Raw genomic sequence first — 15553 nt, forward strand, 5'->3', positions numbered from 1 at the left:
TTATTATAACTGGAGGGATTTCACATCATATTATAGTTTTTAATTTTCATTTCCCTGATGGCTAATGATACTGACCATTTTTTTGTATGTGTTGGGCATATTTGAGAATTGTCCATTAAGATAATTTGTTCATTCTTCACTTGGATCACTTGTTTTTAGTTATATTTTTTTGAGTTTTTCATATATTTGGGATATTAATCTTTTATCAAATGAATATATGGCAAATATTTTATCCCATCCTATATGTTGTCTCTTCAATTTGTTGATTGCTCACTTTGATGTATAATAATTTTAGTTTGATGTAATGCATTTGTGCATTTTTGCTTCTGTTTCCCATGCTTTGGGGTAGTATACAAAAAATATTGTTTCTGTCAGTGTCTTGTGGAATTTCTCTTGTATATTCTTCCAGCAGTTTTAGAGCATCAGATCTTCCTTTAATGACTTTGACACATTTTGAATTTATTTCTGGGATCTCTATTCTTTCCATTGTCTATTTTTCCTTTTTCCTTTTTTTTTTTTTTAAGTTTCATGCTGCTTTGCTTACTAACACTCTGTAGTGTGTCTAGACATTAGGAATTAGGATGCCTCTAGCTTTGTTCCTTTTGTTCAAGATGTTATTAGCTATTTAGGGTCTTTTATGCTTTTATTCAAATTTTAAGGCTGTTATTTCCAGTTGTGTAAAAAAAATCCACTGGGATTTTCATGGTGATTGCATTGAATCCTTAAATTTCTTTGAGTTTCATAGCCCTTTTAATAATACATATTATTCCAATACATGAGTATGAGAGGTATTTCTATTTTTCTCTCTTTCTTTGTGCATTTTCTTCAATTTCTTTCATTAATGTTTTGTGAAGATGTAAAGATGTTTCACTTCCTTGGTTAGATTTATTCCTCGATAGTTTATCATTTTATTGTAGGTTTTATGAATGGGATTTGTTTCATGTTTTCTTCCTCAGAAGTCATATTGGCAAGGACACATTGAACAGCAACAGAAGTGGTTCCATCTGGGAGTGACTGGAGGACAGAGGATACACTATTTCTCAAGTTCTGCCCTTCAGTTCTCTGAGATTGGATCTTCCTCAGTTCTGCTGAGAATGTTTCACCTATGTAGTAATGGAGGAAGGCAAAGCCCTATCTACTTCTCTTCCTTTTCATGGAATCTCTGACCCAATTATCTTTGGAGCACAACATTAGGTAATGACTTGGTGAAATCTTGTTGATTTATGAAGACAGTCATAAATCACATTCAATTTAGGGCATTTGCTCCACTTTTCTAGAGTGATGTTTCAAGCAACTATGGCAGAAGCCACACTGTACCATGCTGGGCTAAGGAGAGCTCATTTAAATTTCAGTTCTATCCTCTGTGAGTTGTGTGTGTTTCCTTGTTCTCCTAGAATCTCCTTGAACCCCTTTGACAAATAAAAAATAACAATCTCTGTCCTCTGCTCCTTACATTTTGTTTTAATGGGTGAGAGTGGGGTAAATGGTAAATGCTATGTCTAATTACTTAGTTAACTACTGACATATGTTTGGTCTTCCAAAATATATAAATTATATAGTTACTTTATGTTTAGGCAGTTGTGATGTTAGTTCAATTTGTTAAAATATTTAAAAGACTTTATTTTCAAACACAAACTATCCTATTGTTTAATGAAGTATCACAATTTAAATACTGTTGTTATGGGCTGATCTAAAAATTAGGCCAGGCTGACCCCATGTTGTTCAGACGTCTGATAGTGTGAACTTGGGCCCCTTTTCCTCATGAGCCCACTTGCATAGAAGTTGATATCTCCACCTCCACCCACTTGCACTCTCTTTGAACTATGGAGCTGACTCATGATTGCTTCCTAAGTATGCATAAAAAGGTGCAAATTCTGAAAAAAAAATATATAACTTGTGCTTTCCACTTTATGAAGTATGTCTTGTGATTGTACTTGCCTCTCCTGCCCTGCTTCTTTGTGTGTATGTGTGTGTGTGTGTGTGTGTGTGTGTTTCTGTTTTCTGTTTTTAAGCTGCTCCCCACCAGCCTTCAGTGTCTTGGGCTGCAGAACTGTCTGCTTTCTGCTCCCTTGGCCCTGGCCAGAATAAATCCTTTGTCTTTACTTCAAAAAGACCAGGAGTTTAATTTGGGATTTTGGAATAGTGCATTAACACAGTTATATAGTAGTCAAAGATGTGTTGATTTCCCCCTAAAGTCATGAACTTCCAACTGGTCATCAGTCCAAGCACCCAGAATGTTGAGCAATGTTTTCAATCAAATGTGTCTTTTTTTTCCTTAATCCTAGCTGCACATTGTTATAACCAGAGGTTGTGTCCTTATTTATTTGTGTCCTTGTAAATTGTCCATCCTTCTGCTCTATCCCAGAAGGATCAAAGATAGAGGTTTGGAAAACAGAGCAAAAGTAAGCAACAATTTATTTGTAACTTTATCAGGGGACCAGTGTAAACTCATAAGGGATTAGAATTTTTTTAGTTGACTGACTCAGCCCTTTATATGTAAATAGGACATATTCTGAATTATGAGGGAGCACTATAAAAGCTTTACATTGATTTCAAGCTCACAGTGGTGGTCTCAGTGAGAAGAGAAGGTTACAATGGATCCAGTTATGGTCCTGGTACTCAGTCTCTCTTGCCTGCTTCTCCTTTCACTATGGAGACGGAGCCCTAGAAGTGGGAAGCTCCCACCAGGCCCCACTCCTCTCCCAATTCTTGGAAATATCCTTCAGATAGATGCTAAAAACATCAGCAAATCTTTAAGCAACGTAAGTATGCCCCATGCTCCTCCAGTGGCTTCCAAAGGGGTAAGTAAATTAATCCTAAATTTTTACTAAAGATATTCATGGATGAAAATTACTGATTATTGCTTTGCAAAAACTCTCTGTGAACTTTATTTTTCCATTGCTTTTGTATGTTCACCATTTTTAGAAATAGTTAAATGAAATAGTGCATTGGGATAAGGGATTCATTTAACTCAGTAAATGAATGGTAAAGATCTGAAGTGCCCCTGTTCTTTATTGTGTTATGGTCATTTGTTGTGATTTTGTTTAGTTAATAATATTGAAAGTGTTTTGCATTTAAAGCATTATTCAAGATGTTATCTGATACATGACTTATAGGTATTTTTCATATCCATCAAAAGGAAGTTTCTCTACATCATGCTAGGTGAAATGAGCCATGCTCAGAAAATCAAAGGTTGATTTTCTTTTTCACATATGTCAGCTAGAGCAAAGAAGGTGGGGGAAATCATCTATCACAAAGATATAGAGAAGATCTGTGGAGAAGAAGGCTATCCAGAGGGAGGAAGGAGCCCTCTGTGGAATAAATGTAACAAAATCATAGTATGTTCACATATAAATATCTAAAGGGTATTCTATCTTTATGCATATTTAGAAGATATCAATAAAATAATACATAAATAAGTAGAGGAAGCTGAGTAGGAGAGGGAGCGGGGGGGGGGGAAAGGGAGGACAAAGATGACTGAAATTGAATATATCAAAGTTCATGTATGGATAATTTTTGTCAACATAAACCAAACTACTATGTACAACTGTAACATTCTAATAAGATTGATAATAATAAAAAAATTAAGGGAGGACGTTTTGTTCATCTGATTGAACCAAACAAACTATTATGCTCCATGAAAGAAATATAAATGTACAATAATAAAGTAATAATTACTAAAAAGAAACTTCTTTCAGGAAGCAAACTATGCCTAAGTTTGTCAAGAAACAGTCATGTGATAGACTCTCAGTGAGATGGTGAAATAGGATATCCCAGCCTTCATTCCTTTTACTCTAGAATGACTATATAGAGAATTATCCACAAATGAAAAAAGCTCAATGAGTCTCAGGAGTTCATCACAGTAGCACCATGGTGTAAAAACTCAAAAACAACTACTCAAGAACAGGTTTATTTTACCTGCATCTACATCTTTCTATCCCCCAGCACATTAAAAGTATCATCCACCATGATTAAGCAGGATTCATCTCAGAGATATGAGGATGTTTCAACACACACAAATTAGTAAATGTGATATATCATGTTGACAGAATGAAGGATAAGAATCACAGGACAATTTCAATAGTTAAAGGAAAAGCATTTGACAAATTTCAAATTTGTTTATGACAAAACTTTTAAAAAATGACATGATATTGGCCACAACACAAAAAAAAATCAGCATGTATGACAAACCAATAGCTAATACATATTCCATGGGGAAAGATGAATGGTTTTCCTCAGAAATTAGGAAAAGCACAAAATGCCCATCTGCCAGTTTAATTCAATGTAGCACTGAAGTCCAAGCCAGACCAATTAAGCAAGAAGAAGAACTAAGAACCATACAAATAAAAAAGGAAGAAGTGGAATAGTTTGTTTCCATTGGAAGCAATCTATGCATGGAAAATTCTAAACTTCAACTGCAAACCATTAGTACTACTAAATGAATTCTAAAGATTCAGGATACAAAATAATGTAGAAAATTCAGTGGCGTTTTCAACAACAAACTGATGAAGCATCAATAAAATATTTTATTTACAACAGCATGAGAAAAATAAAATACTTAGTAATAAATTTAACCAACAAGGTGAAAAATCTGTATCCTGAAATATGAAAAAAATCAATGAAAGAAGTTGTAGAAGACAGAAATACATGGAAAACTAATCTATGATTATGAATTGAAATACTTATTATTGTTATAACTAAGATGATGTATAGACTTAATGCAATCTCTTATGAACAATTCAATGATATTTTTCATGGAAATTTTGAAAATTTGATTAGAATTCAAAATATTCTAAATAACCAATGCAATCTTGTACATAAAGAAAACTGGAGGCATCAAACTATGTACAAACCTAGAGTAAGCAAAAATGAGAGTTTAGGCATAATGCAGACACATAGATGCATGGACCTCATGAAGAGCCCAGAAATAAACCTACCCACATACAGTTGTTTAATTTTTCACAAAAGGAGCAGGGATATACAATGGTGAAAGGACAGACCAATCTTCAATGAGTAGCCTTTGGAAAACTATACATCCACATATATGTCCAAAATAAATTAGATTCGTTTTTAACACTACACACACAGAAAAAAAAATCAGTTCAAAATAGATTCAAGATAAATGGAAGACCTGAAATCATAAATCCATTAGAGAAAAACACAGGGAAGATATTCCTTAATCTTGTCCTAGCAATGATATTTTTTAGGGAATTTAGAAAGTTCATAGTTAAAATGTTTAATGAAGATCTAAGGAATGAAATTCAAGAAAGAATGCAGGATATGAATAATAATTTCAACAAAGGGAGATTCTGAAAAAGAACCAAATAGAAATTCTGAAAATAAAAAGACTCAATAAATCAAATTAAAAATTTAATGGAAAGCATCACAGAATAGATTAGACCACTTTGAAGATAGATTCTCAGGACTTGAGGACAAAGTGTATAATTCTGAAAATAAAGATGACAATAAAGAATACCTGTGAAGGGACCATGACCAGAATATTCAAGAAATCTGGGATGATATGAAGAGACTTGATTTAAGAATATTTGGGACAGATGAAGACTGAAATATAAACTAAAGGGGAATGCAATCTTTTCAATGAAATAATATAAAAAATTTCCAAATATTAGAAAGAATATGAAAATCCAAATACAAGAGGTGTGAATAACTCCAAATAGGCAGGAACAAAGGAGATTTTCTCCAAGACACATTATAATAAAAATGCATAATACATCTAATAAAGATAGAATTTTAAAAGCTGCAAGAGAAAAGCAGCAATTAACACTTAGAGGTAAACCAATTCAGATTTCAACTAATTTCTCAACCCAGACTCTAAAACCAGGAGGGCATGATAATAATTAGTCTCTGAGAAAAAACAGGTACCAACCTAGATTACTAGATCTAGCTAAATTGTCTTTCACAATGAAAGATATAATAAAACCTTCCACGATAAGTACAAAGAATTCATGACCATGAAGGCTACACTACAAAATATACTCTATGAAATATTTCAAGTAGAAGAAATGAAAATCAAAATGAAAAGAAATGAAAATCAAAATGAAAAGCAGCATAAGGATAAATTAAATGAGAAAAATAATCAAAGGATAATCAAGTCTGAATTAATCATTAAAAAATGTACCCATGAGGAATGTATAGAGAAGAAATCAGGGAGAAATTTTTAAAAAATTCTCAGAATCAAGTGACATACCAAACATACCAAACTATCTGGGGCAGTATAAAGGAAGTTTTAGCAGATGTGGAGAAAAAGGAACACTTTTCCACAGTTGGTGGAATTGTAAATTAGTACAACCATTAGGGAGATCAGTGCAGAGACTCCTCCAAAGACTAGATATAGAACCACCATATGACTGAGCTATACCATTCTTCAATACATGCATTTCCATGGTTATAGCAGAAAAATTCACAATAGCTAAGATATGGAAACAACTTAGATGCCTGTCAATCAATGACTGGATAAAGAACATTTTATATCTATGTACAATGGAGTATTTCTCAGCCGTAAAGAAGAATAAAATTATGGCATTCACTGGTAAATGGGTGTAACTGGAGACCCTCATGCTAAGTGAAATAAGCCACACTCATGAACACAAAGTTCAAATGTTTTTTGTGATATGCAGAAGCTAGACCAAAATAAGGGGGAGAAATGAAAATGAGGCATTTCATGAAAATAGAAAAGAGATCAGTGGAATGGAGGAAGGTGATTGAGGGGAAAGGAGAAGGGAGGGGAAAACAAAAAATGGTGGAATGCCTCTGACCAGTCTTACCTATGTACATGTATGAATATACTACAGTGAATCTTACCTTCATGTATATGCACAAAGCAATAATTTTTAAAAATGCAAATAAGAAGAAGAAAGATTAATATAGTAGGGAGAAGGGAACAGAGGCAGGAGGAGGAAAGGAAAGGAGAAGTAGTAGAGAATGAGTTAGAGCAAATTGTATTCAATATTTGTATAAACATCAAAAGAAGCTTTATATTATGTATAACTAATAAAATAAGCATCTGTATTCCAAAAAATGAGTTTTTATTCAACATCAATAAAGAAGGACATTCTATATATAAACAACATAAAAAAATTAACACCAAAAAACTAAAAAAAAACCACCAAACAAATAACCCAATCAATAAATGGGCAAAGGAACTGAACAGGCATTTCACAGAAGAAGAAATACAATCGTCAACAAATATATAAAAATAATTTTCAACATCTCTAGAAATTAGAGAAATTCAAATTTAAACTACACTGAGACTCCATCTCACTTCATTCAGAATGGCAATTACCGAGAAATAAAGTAATAGTAAATGTTGAAAAGGATGTGGGAAAAAGGTAAACTTATACATTGCTAATGGGAATGCAAATTGGTGCTACCACTCTGGAAATCAGAGTGAAAATTCCTCAGAAAACTACAATGGAATCACCATTTATCCTAATCCTTGGTTTAGACTCAAAGGATTTAAAATCAGCATAGTATGGTAATCCAGCCACATCAATGTTTATAGCAGCTCAATTCACAATAGCCAATCTATGGAACCAGCCTACGTACCCTACAACAGATGAATGGATAAAGAAAATGTAGTATATATACACACAATGCAATATTACTCAGCCTTAAAGAAGAATGAAATTAGAGCATTTGCTGGTAAATGAATGCAACTGGAGACAATTGTGTTAAGTGAAATAAACCAATCTTCAAAAATCAAAGGTTGAATGTTCCCTCTGATATATGGATGCTAACACACAATGAGAGAGGGAGGGAAGAATAGAAATTCATTGGATTAGACAAAGGGGAATGGAGAGAATGGAGGATGAATAGGAGTATGAAAGACAGAAGAATGAACTGGACATAACTTTCCTATGTTCACGTATGAATACACAAGCAGTGTAACTCCACACCAAGTACAACGACAGGAATGGGACCCTAATTAGAATAAGTTATATTCTGTGTATAATGTAATATGTCAAAATATACTCTCATGTATATTTAAAAAGATAACAGCAACAAAAAGAAGGACCTTCTACTAATTAGAACAACATTGATGAGCCTGAGTACTTTATGCTGAGGGAAATAACTAAACGGAGATATTCACTGCATGATAAAACAAAATGACTCAAACTCATAGTAATGGAGACTAGAATGGTGGATATTAGGTGCTGTGATGTGAGGGAAAAGGTGAGATGTTGGTCCAAGAGCACAAACATTCAGTTATAAGATGAATAAGCACTAGGAACCTAAGGCACAGTATGGTGACAACAGTAAATAATGATGTGTCTTATACCCCCAATTTGCCAATGTGTTCTCACCACACACACGTGAAAACGTGAACACTGGGGTGATGGATATTTTAACTAGCTTGACTGTTGGAATTATTTACATAAGTTTAAAAAAAAATCACATTATGCTCCAAATATATACTTATACCTCAATAAAGCTGATAATAAGAAGAAAATCATGGACTAAAAATCAGTATAAGAGAAGGAAGAATTAACCACTCAGAGTCCACAGGATGATAACAGAATCCTTGTGGGTTTGCACAAGGCTGCAGTCTGTACCCTACGAATTGCCTCAGGGTGAGAGAAATTGTTCTTCCATGAGATGTTGCATGGCCTGGCACTGCCACCCTAGTACTCACTCTCTTCTTGTGTTAGTGATACCTGCGGTCTCAACCTATGAGTGTTAAGATCTTCTGGGCCACTTTTTAAAAATATAGATTTCCAGTACTCATTGTGGGCTTAATCAAAATCTCTAATGACCTGGAAGAAATTGTTAGACCAGGACGCAAGAAAAGACCACTGACTCCAATTAAAATCAAATTAAAGCAAGCTTATTATTTCGACCGGCCGGGCTGCCTCTCCCTCCCCAAATGGCAGGAATAAGACAGCAGCCCAGCTTTCCTGAAGCCCAGCTTTATAGCCCAGAAAGTTACACAAAGGAGGGTTACAGATAACAGAACTCTGACAAGCATCACGCTAATGGTAATTTACATTTTTTGCTGGCCCCAACATCAGAATTTATGAGGACCATTAGAGCCTCAGAGAGGGTCGTTGTCTGGCCAGGGAAGGCCAATATTTATGAGGTGTCACTAAGTTTCAGAGAGGGCTGCTATCTGGTCAGAGAGCCAGGCATGGGGGGTTCAAGGCAGGGGCAGGCATTCCAAGCAGGTTCAGAATTTGCAGTAATTTATAGTAAAGCCGAAATTATCTTTTCATAGTTTTGTATTGAGATGCCCAATTTTAAGAAAAGATCAGGTTGGGTCTATCATTCCCCCCTTTTCTTATGTGTCCCTTTCAAATCTTTGATAGGGTAGGGGAAGAGCACTGAGGGAATTTGAATCCCTCAGGCAGCCGTCTCCAACTTTTTAGAACTCACCCCAAACCGGTCTCCCTGATTTTACCTGACTTAATTAATTACTTATATTGACAGTCTATTTTTGGCTCCATTGTTGTAAGAAGAGAGGCATCACTTGTTTTGGGCTTCTTCTGAGCTGAGAGGGGGTGACATGATGGGGCACGGCATGAGGGACATGAGTTGCCTTTTAGAAGTCAGTTCGGTTTGAAGTCTGGTTGGGGAAGAACAGGTTGTAAAGTCATCTGGGGATGGTGCTTCTATGAGAGAAACAAAAACCATGAGTACTGAATAAATGTTGCAGCAGCTGGAACATGTCACTGTATAGAAGTTCCCTCACCAGGCTTTAACATCCCTAGTTATCAGGACTGTAAGCATAACATTTAACTTTTAGTGCTACAGTTGTCCCTCCCCATAAGATACAGTTTAATAATTTAATGTCATCTGATCTTGCAAAATTCTTTTACTAGTAGGACCTCTGTGTCTAATAGAGAAACCTTTAATTCTGTTACTCAGGGATGGATAATCATACTAGCAAACACGAAGCCTACCTGTGTAGGTTAGGAATATCTGTAGGCCTTAAACTAAAAGCTTCTGTCTCTGGCAGCTCCTCTTGATAGTCTCCGTTTATAGTTATCAGGCATTTCTGTCTGAGAATCCTTCTTTGTAGCCTCCAGTCTTACTTATTATGGGAGGCTAACATAAAGTGTATACCTTAAATTATTATTATTATTATTATTATTATTAATGCCCAGGAATGGTTTTAACTGTCTTTGCTAAGGGTTTAAGATGAAGCAGTCAAACTGACTTTTGTTTCTATCTATTGTTAACAGTCAGCTGAGCTTTTATGGGAGTCATTTCTGGGGAAACTTGAGAGCAGCTTCTCAGTTCTGCTAGTGCCATTTGCACTAGGATGGGTCCAGGTCTTGCTTGACCATGTGGCTTCCCTCAAAAGTATCAGGGATGTCTCCCTTCTCTGATGACTCTCCTCTTCATATCAAATGCACTGATTGGCTTTCTGTTCTCCAGTGGTCTCATTAATCTCCCTGATCGGGAGGTTATGTGGCCCAGAGTTGCAAAACTCTTCAGAGAAGTCCCCTGTTCCCTGGATTCAGACGGACTCAGAGGGCAAGAGCCAAATATTGGTTTTTCTGGCCCTTTTAATTTAACTTTAATTTTAAAACTTAATCTTAAACATCCAGCAAATAAATTTTAACAGCCTTATATTAAGAGTACTGGGCTTTAATATCTATAACTTTACAATTATTTATCTTTTTATTAATTGGGATCTGTATTATCTTATCTGTCTTGTAGGTGATGGCTTATTATCTTCAATTAACCCATGTTGTGTTCTTAAAGCAACACTTCTGTAAAACACTAACAGGGAATCTTTAGATCACTTATAAGGAAATTACAAAATAAAATTAACAAGAGTAAAAACACTTAGTTCGTGTAATAGCTACCCTGAATTTTTGGCTGAGTTATACATTATATCCCCTGTTTGAGATCCTAGTAATCTTGACAGAAAACAAAAACAAAAACAAAAACTTTTGAACATAACTTTAAATGAACTAAAATCTGGCCTACTGCTTTCGTAGTCATTCTCACATGTGGTAAGATGGGACACAGAGCCTTATCTCAGGTAAGGCAGGGCTCTTTATAAATCTTAAGTGTTTTAGTTCTAAAGCTGATCTTTGTTTTTTCAATATAATTTTACAAAGTTTACATAAATTGTTTGAGGTCACAAGAACATTAGCTAACAACATATGATATCACATTTAAAACATGAATTAAAGAAAGGCTGAAAGTTTTTAACCTTTACATAGATTAGGCTCTCATTAACTTAAAAATACATTCAAATTGTTCCCCAATGTAAAAAGTAACATAAAACTTTACATATCTTATTGATAACAGGTAAATAAATCCCCAATATATTTTTAACCATACAACTCCAGAACACCAGCTTGATATAATGCTCTTTTAAAGTTTCTACCTTACAGACTTGTATACCTGGAAGATATGAGCACATTAATAGCATCACAATTACATTAATGTTTTTATATTAATCAAGTTTAGCTTTTAAAAAAATGACAGTATAATGCTCTAAAATAACAGTTTTTATTTAACCAGTTGTTTAATTTTTATGGTTGCTGGCTCTAGAAAAAAAATAAAACTTAATAAACACAATGTTATGGGTAAACTTATGTTTTAAGAAATTTTTGTCTCTTTAACACATGACTGATTTTTACAATCTTATACAGACCTTAGTACAAACTTATATAGACCTTGGTACATCAATCAGATATCTAACAAAAGTACTCATGAATGAGTAATCCCATATCAAATTTACTTTACTTATTTTATCAAAATACTAGACAAGTGTATTGAACAGTGCTAGCCAATTTTTTTTTTGTTGAAGGAAAAGTCCTAGAACCAAGGCATATTAGACATTTTATAGACATTAATATTTTATTAGTTTTTTTGAACACCTAGAAAAACTTGTAAGCTTAAATTTAAAGACATTTATTTTTATCTATTTATCCAATTTAAATTGAACCATTTAAATCACATGAATTAAAGATCTTTGGATCCATTTTTTAAAATTTGTTTTTATGTGCACTCCTTATATATGTTAATTTGTGTATCATATATATGATATACGGACATATGTATATATAGACATACAACACATAACACAAGTGTGCACACATAACAATAGTAAAGGCCTTGTAGCTTTTCCAGGTGATATCTCCATTGCAATGTTTCAAAAACTCCACAGTTGGTCAAAGATAGAACTGATTAGAAAAACATTAACCTAGGTCTGTAGGATCAAAATCGTGAGCTCAAAAAAATACAGAATCTAAAGAGAAAACAAGAGTCCTAGAAAAAATGACTAGCCAGTAATTAGTAAATACCATACAATTTACTTTTTTTTTCCCTTAGGCCTCAGATCAGTCTCCTACTGAGCTTGCAGGCTTCTTTCATTTGCATTTCAACAGAAGTCCTGGCTGAGGTCTGAAGGAGCAGGGAAAAACTGTTATTCTGAGCAGACACCTCAGGCCTAAGGCATTTAAACCGTAAGTCATAATGTTCAGGTTTGGATGTTGAAAATTATGATACAAGTTTAAGATACGATTCATAAAATTTTATATCTTTACATCTTGTTTTGTCAACAGATACCATACTATGATTTACTATCCTTGTCCAAATTAATGCACTGGTCCACACAGTGACCTTTTCCCAGGCTACCCAATTCAAAATTGGTGAAAAAAAAGACTGAATGTTTGGGAAGTTACTTGCCAACTTGGAAGTAGAGTTCTTTAGTTTTCCATCCAAGTATTTAAGTTCTCTGGCATGAATTATCTGAAATCATAAACGATTACCTAAACCCAAATTTTAACTGCAAGATTGTGCAATGCTTCAAAAACCCATTCAGTTACCAGATTGTTACAATAAAACATCATCTTTTAGACACACATTCAGCAAGATCATTCCCAAGAAACAATTTATAATATCAACACACTATTGTACATGTCTTAAAGGGCCAGAAACAAAGACACAGGGCAGACAGAAAGGAGTTCCAGACTATGGCTGACAGACAGAGACCTTTAAAACAGAGCAGATAAGAGAAAAATCTCCTACACCAGTGGCACCATAGATGTCCCCACAAGGGGACCAGATGTTTTCACAGAGAGGCAACCTGAAATGTAAAATCAAGGGTCTCCATGGCGACTTTACTGCATTAAGTGTCCCCTTTTTCTTTTTCTCTTTTTTTAAGAAGACAGAGGTGGCATAATCCTTACAGTGCAAGGAAGGAAGGAAGGCAGGAATTCCCTGAAGCAACAGAGCTTCAGCAGCTGCTGGGAGTCCCTCAGTCCCTCCTTTTACTTACAGGATTAGCTCCTCTGGTTCAGTTCCACCCCAGGCACACTCCATCTCCTAACATTTCAGTAGTCAGTTCTCAAAAACTTCCGGGGGTGGGGGTGGTATCAAAATTTGTAACTGAAAGTTTGGTTCCTGACCTTGAAACCAATTAATGCCAATATAATAATGAGGACAAGGTTTTGAGAAAAAGAAAAAGGGAGGTTTATTGCTTTGCTAACAAAGGAGAAACACAGGGGACTCTGCCCAAAGGTTGTGACTCTCTTGATCTGAAGGGATAAGGGGTTTTAAAGGAGTCTCACTTGTTAACCTGGGAGATACTCAGTTCTTAGATCCCCAGCAGGCATTGCCCTCTGCAGTGGGTGTGCTCCAGCTGCCAGCTAGGGGCTTCTCTCATCCTGCTTAACAAAGGGGGGTAAAGTTCATTGCAGTTCCTTAAAACACAGTCCAAAGGGGTGTCAGGCTTACTTGCTTTATTACCCATTTTCACGTCCAATATCCTTAAGTTTTTACCACAGAAATCACACAACAAAACGCACAAAAACAAACAAACAAAAAACATAGAGAACACAGAACAAAACACAAGAAAACAGAAACCTGGTGCCGAAACAGAAAAACAGAGGAGCAATGCAACGTCTTGCTAAAGCTCCGGGGTAGGAGCGCATGCGTGCCCGTCGGCACCTCTCTACCCTTCCAGAGGAATTCCCTACAGAACGATTTCTGGTTACTGTCCCGGACAGGAGAATATGTGAGCCTCGCCAGGCCACCTCTCTGTCATCAGAAGAGATCTCCTTTAACCGGATACCAGATGTTATAAAGGCGCCACTTACCTATGGAGGCCTCCTCCACCAGGTGCTTGCTGATAGTTTTAGTGCGGCAGTTCACCGCAGTGCTCCCGGGACCCAAGGCTCACTCCGAGGCCTTGGAAGGTCTCAAGGTGCACACCCCCTAGAGTGGCTCTCCAGCCAGGAGCCCTGGAGCGAAGGCCGGCTTCAGAATTTCCAGCAGTCTGGTCTTGTGATCTGGTCGGGCAGGGTCATCTCGCTGGGGAACTCCAAAATGTTAGACCAGGATGCAAGAAAAGACCACTGACTCCAATTAAAATCAAATTGAAGCAAGCTTATTATTTCGACCGGCCGGGCTGCCTCTCCCTCCCAAAACGGCGGGAACAAGACAGCAGCCCAGCTTTCCTGAAGCCCAGCTTTATAGCCCAGAAAGTTACACAAAGGGGGGTTACAGATAACAGAACTCTGACAAGCATCACGCTAATGGTAGTTTACATTTTTTGCTGGCCCCAACATCAGAGAGGGTCGTTGTCTGGCCAGGGAAGGCCAATATTTATGAGGTGTCACTAAGTTTCAGAGAGGGCTGCTATCTGGTCAGAGAGCCAGGCATGGGTGGATTCAAGGCAGGGGCAGGCATTCCAAGCAGGTTCAGAATTTGCAGTAATTTATAGTAAAGCCAAAATTATCTTTTCATGGTTTTGTGGCGAGATGCCCAATTTTAAGAAAAGATCAGGTTGGGTCTAACAAAATCACCTGGGTACTGGTGCAATGGTGGTTGGCACTGGGGACCCATGTATTGTTCATGCTTCCAAATTTGACAAAATAAAGTTTTAAATTTGGGTCTTCCTTTTATTGGTAGATTCAAAATGAGTTTGTAATTCTCTGATTTAATTTCCTTTACATGTAAAACAGGACTAATAAGTGTTCTAAGTGCATTGATGTGAGAATTATAATTATTAGGATAGATGTCAGTTGCCTGATCCAGGCATGGCACATCAGAGACCATCCATAAGTGACAGCTATAATCACCATCATGTTTTTAACAAAATTCAGATTTGAAGATTCATATGGAAGCAATAACACAACATGTACCATGAGAATAATCTGAATAACAGTGTGAATCATTCAAAATACATAGGTCCAATACTGATGTCCTTGGCTAATATTTGGCTTTTCTTTCCCATTTCCAGTTGTCAAAAATCTATGGCCCTGTGTTCACTCTGTATTTGGGCATGAAGCCCACTGTGGTGTTGCATGGATATGAAGCTGTGAGGAAAGCCCTGGTTGACCGTGGAGAGGAGTTTTCTGGAAGAGGCAGTTTCCCAGTGGTAGAAAGAGCTAATAAAGGACTTGGTAAGGGTGCATGTGCATGGGGGTAGTGAGCAGTGGTCATGGATATGAGGAGCCCAGAAAAAAGAGACTTGGAAATCTCCTAAGGCTAAGCTGGGCCAGCTTTTGCCTGCCACTCATCAGCTTCCTCTGCCTCACCTGGGATCTCACTCCTAGTTTGTGTTCCCCTC

General features: G+C 36.2%; 1 protein-coding gene and 1 pseudogene across 1 annotated transcript in view; one reads left to right on the forward strand and one right to left on the reverse strand.

Annotated features, from left to right (window-relative positions):
• Positions 1-15553, reverse strand: part of LOC143381653 (cytochrome P450 2C19-like) — a 162103-nt gene that overhangs the window by 100261 nt on the left and 46289 nt on the right. The gene's annotated exons all lie outside the window — the stretch shown is intronic.
• LOC143381657 (cytochrome P450 2C19-like) overlaps positions 2595-15553 on the forward strand; it is a 49206-nt pseudogene continuing 36247 nt past the window's right edge.

Source organism: Callospermophilus lateralis, chromosome 15, assembly GCF_048772815.1.
Source record: "Callospermophilus lateralis isolate mCalLat2 chromosome 15, mCalLat2.hap1, whole genome shotgun sequence".
NCBI lineage: Eukaryota > Metazoa > Chordata > Mammalia > Rodentia > Sciuridae > Callospermophilus > Callospermophilus lateralis.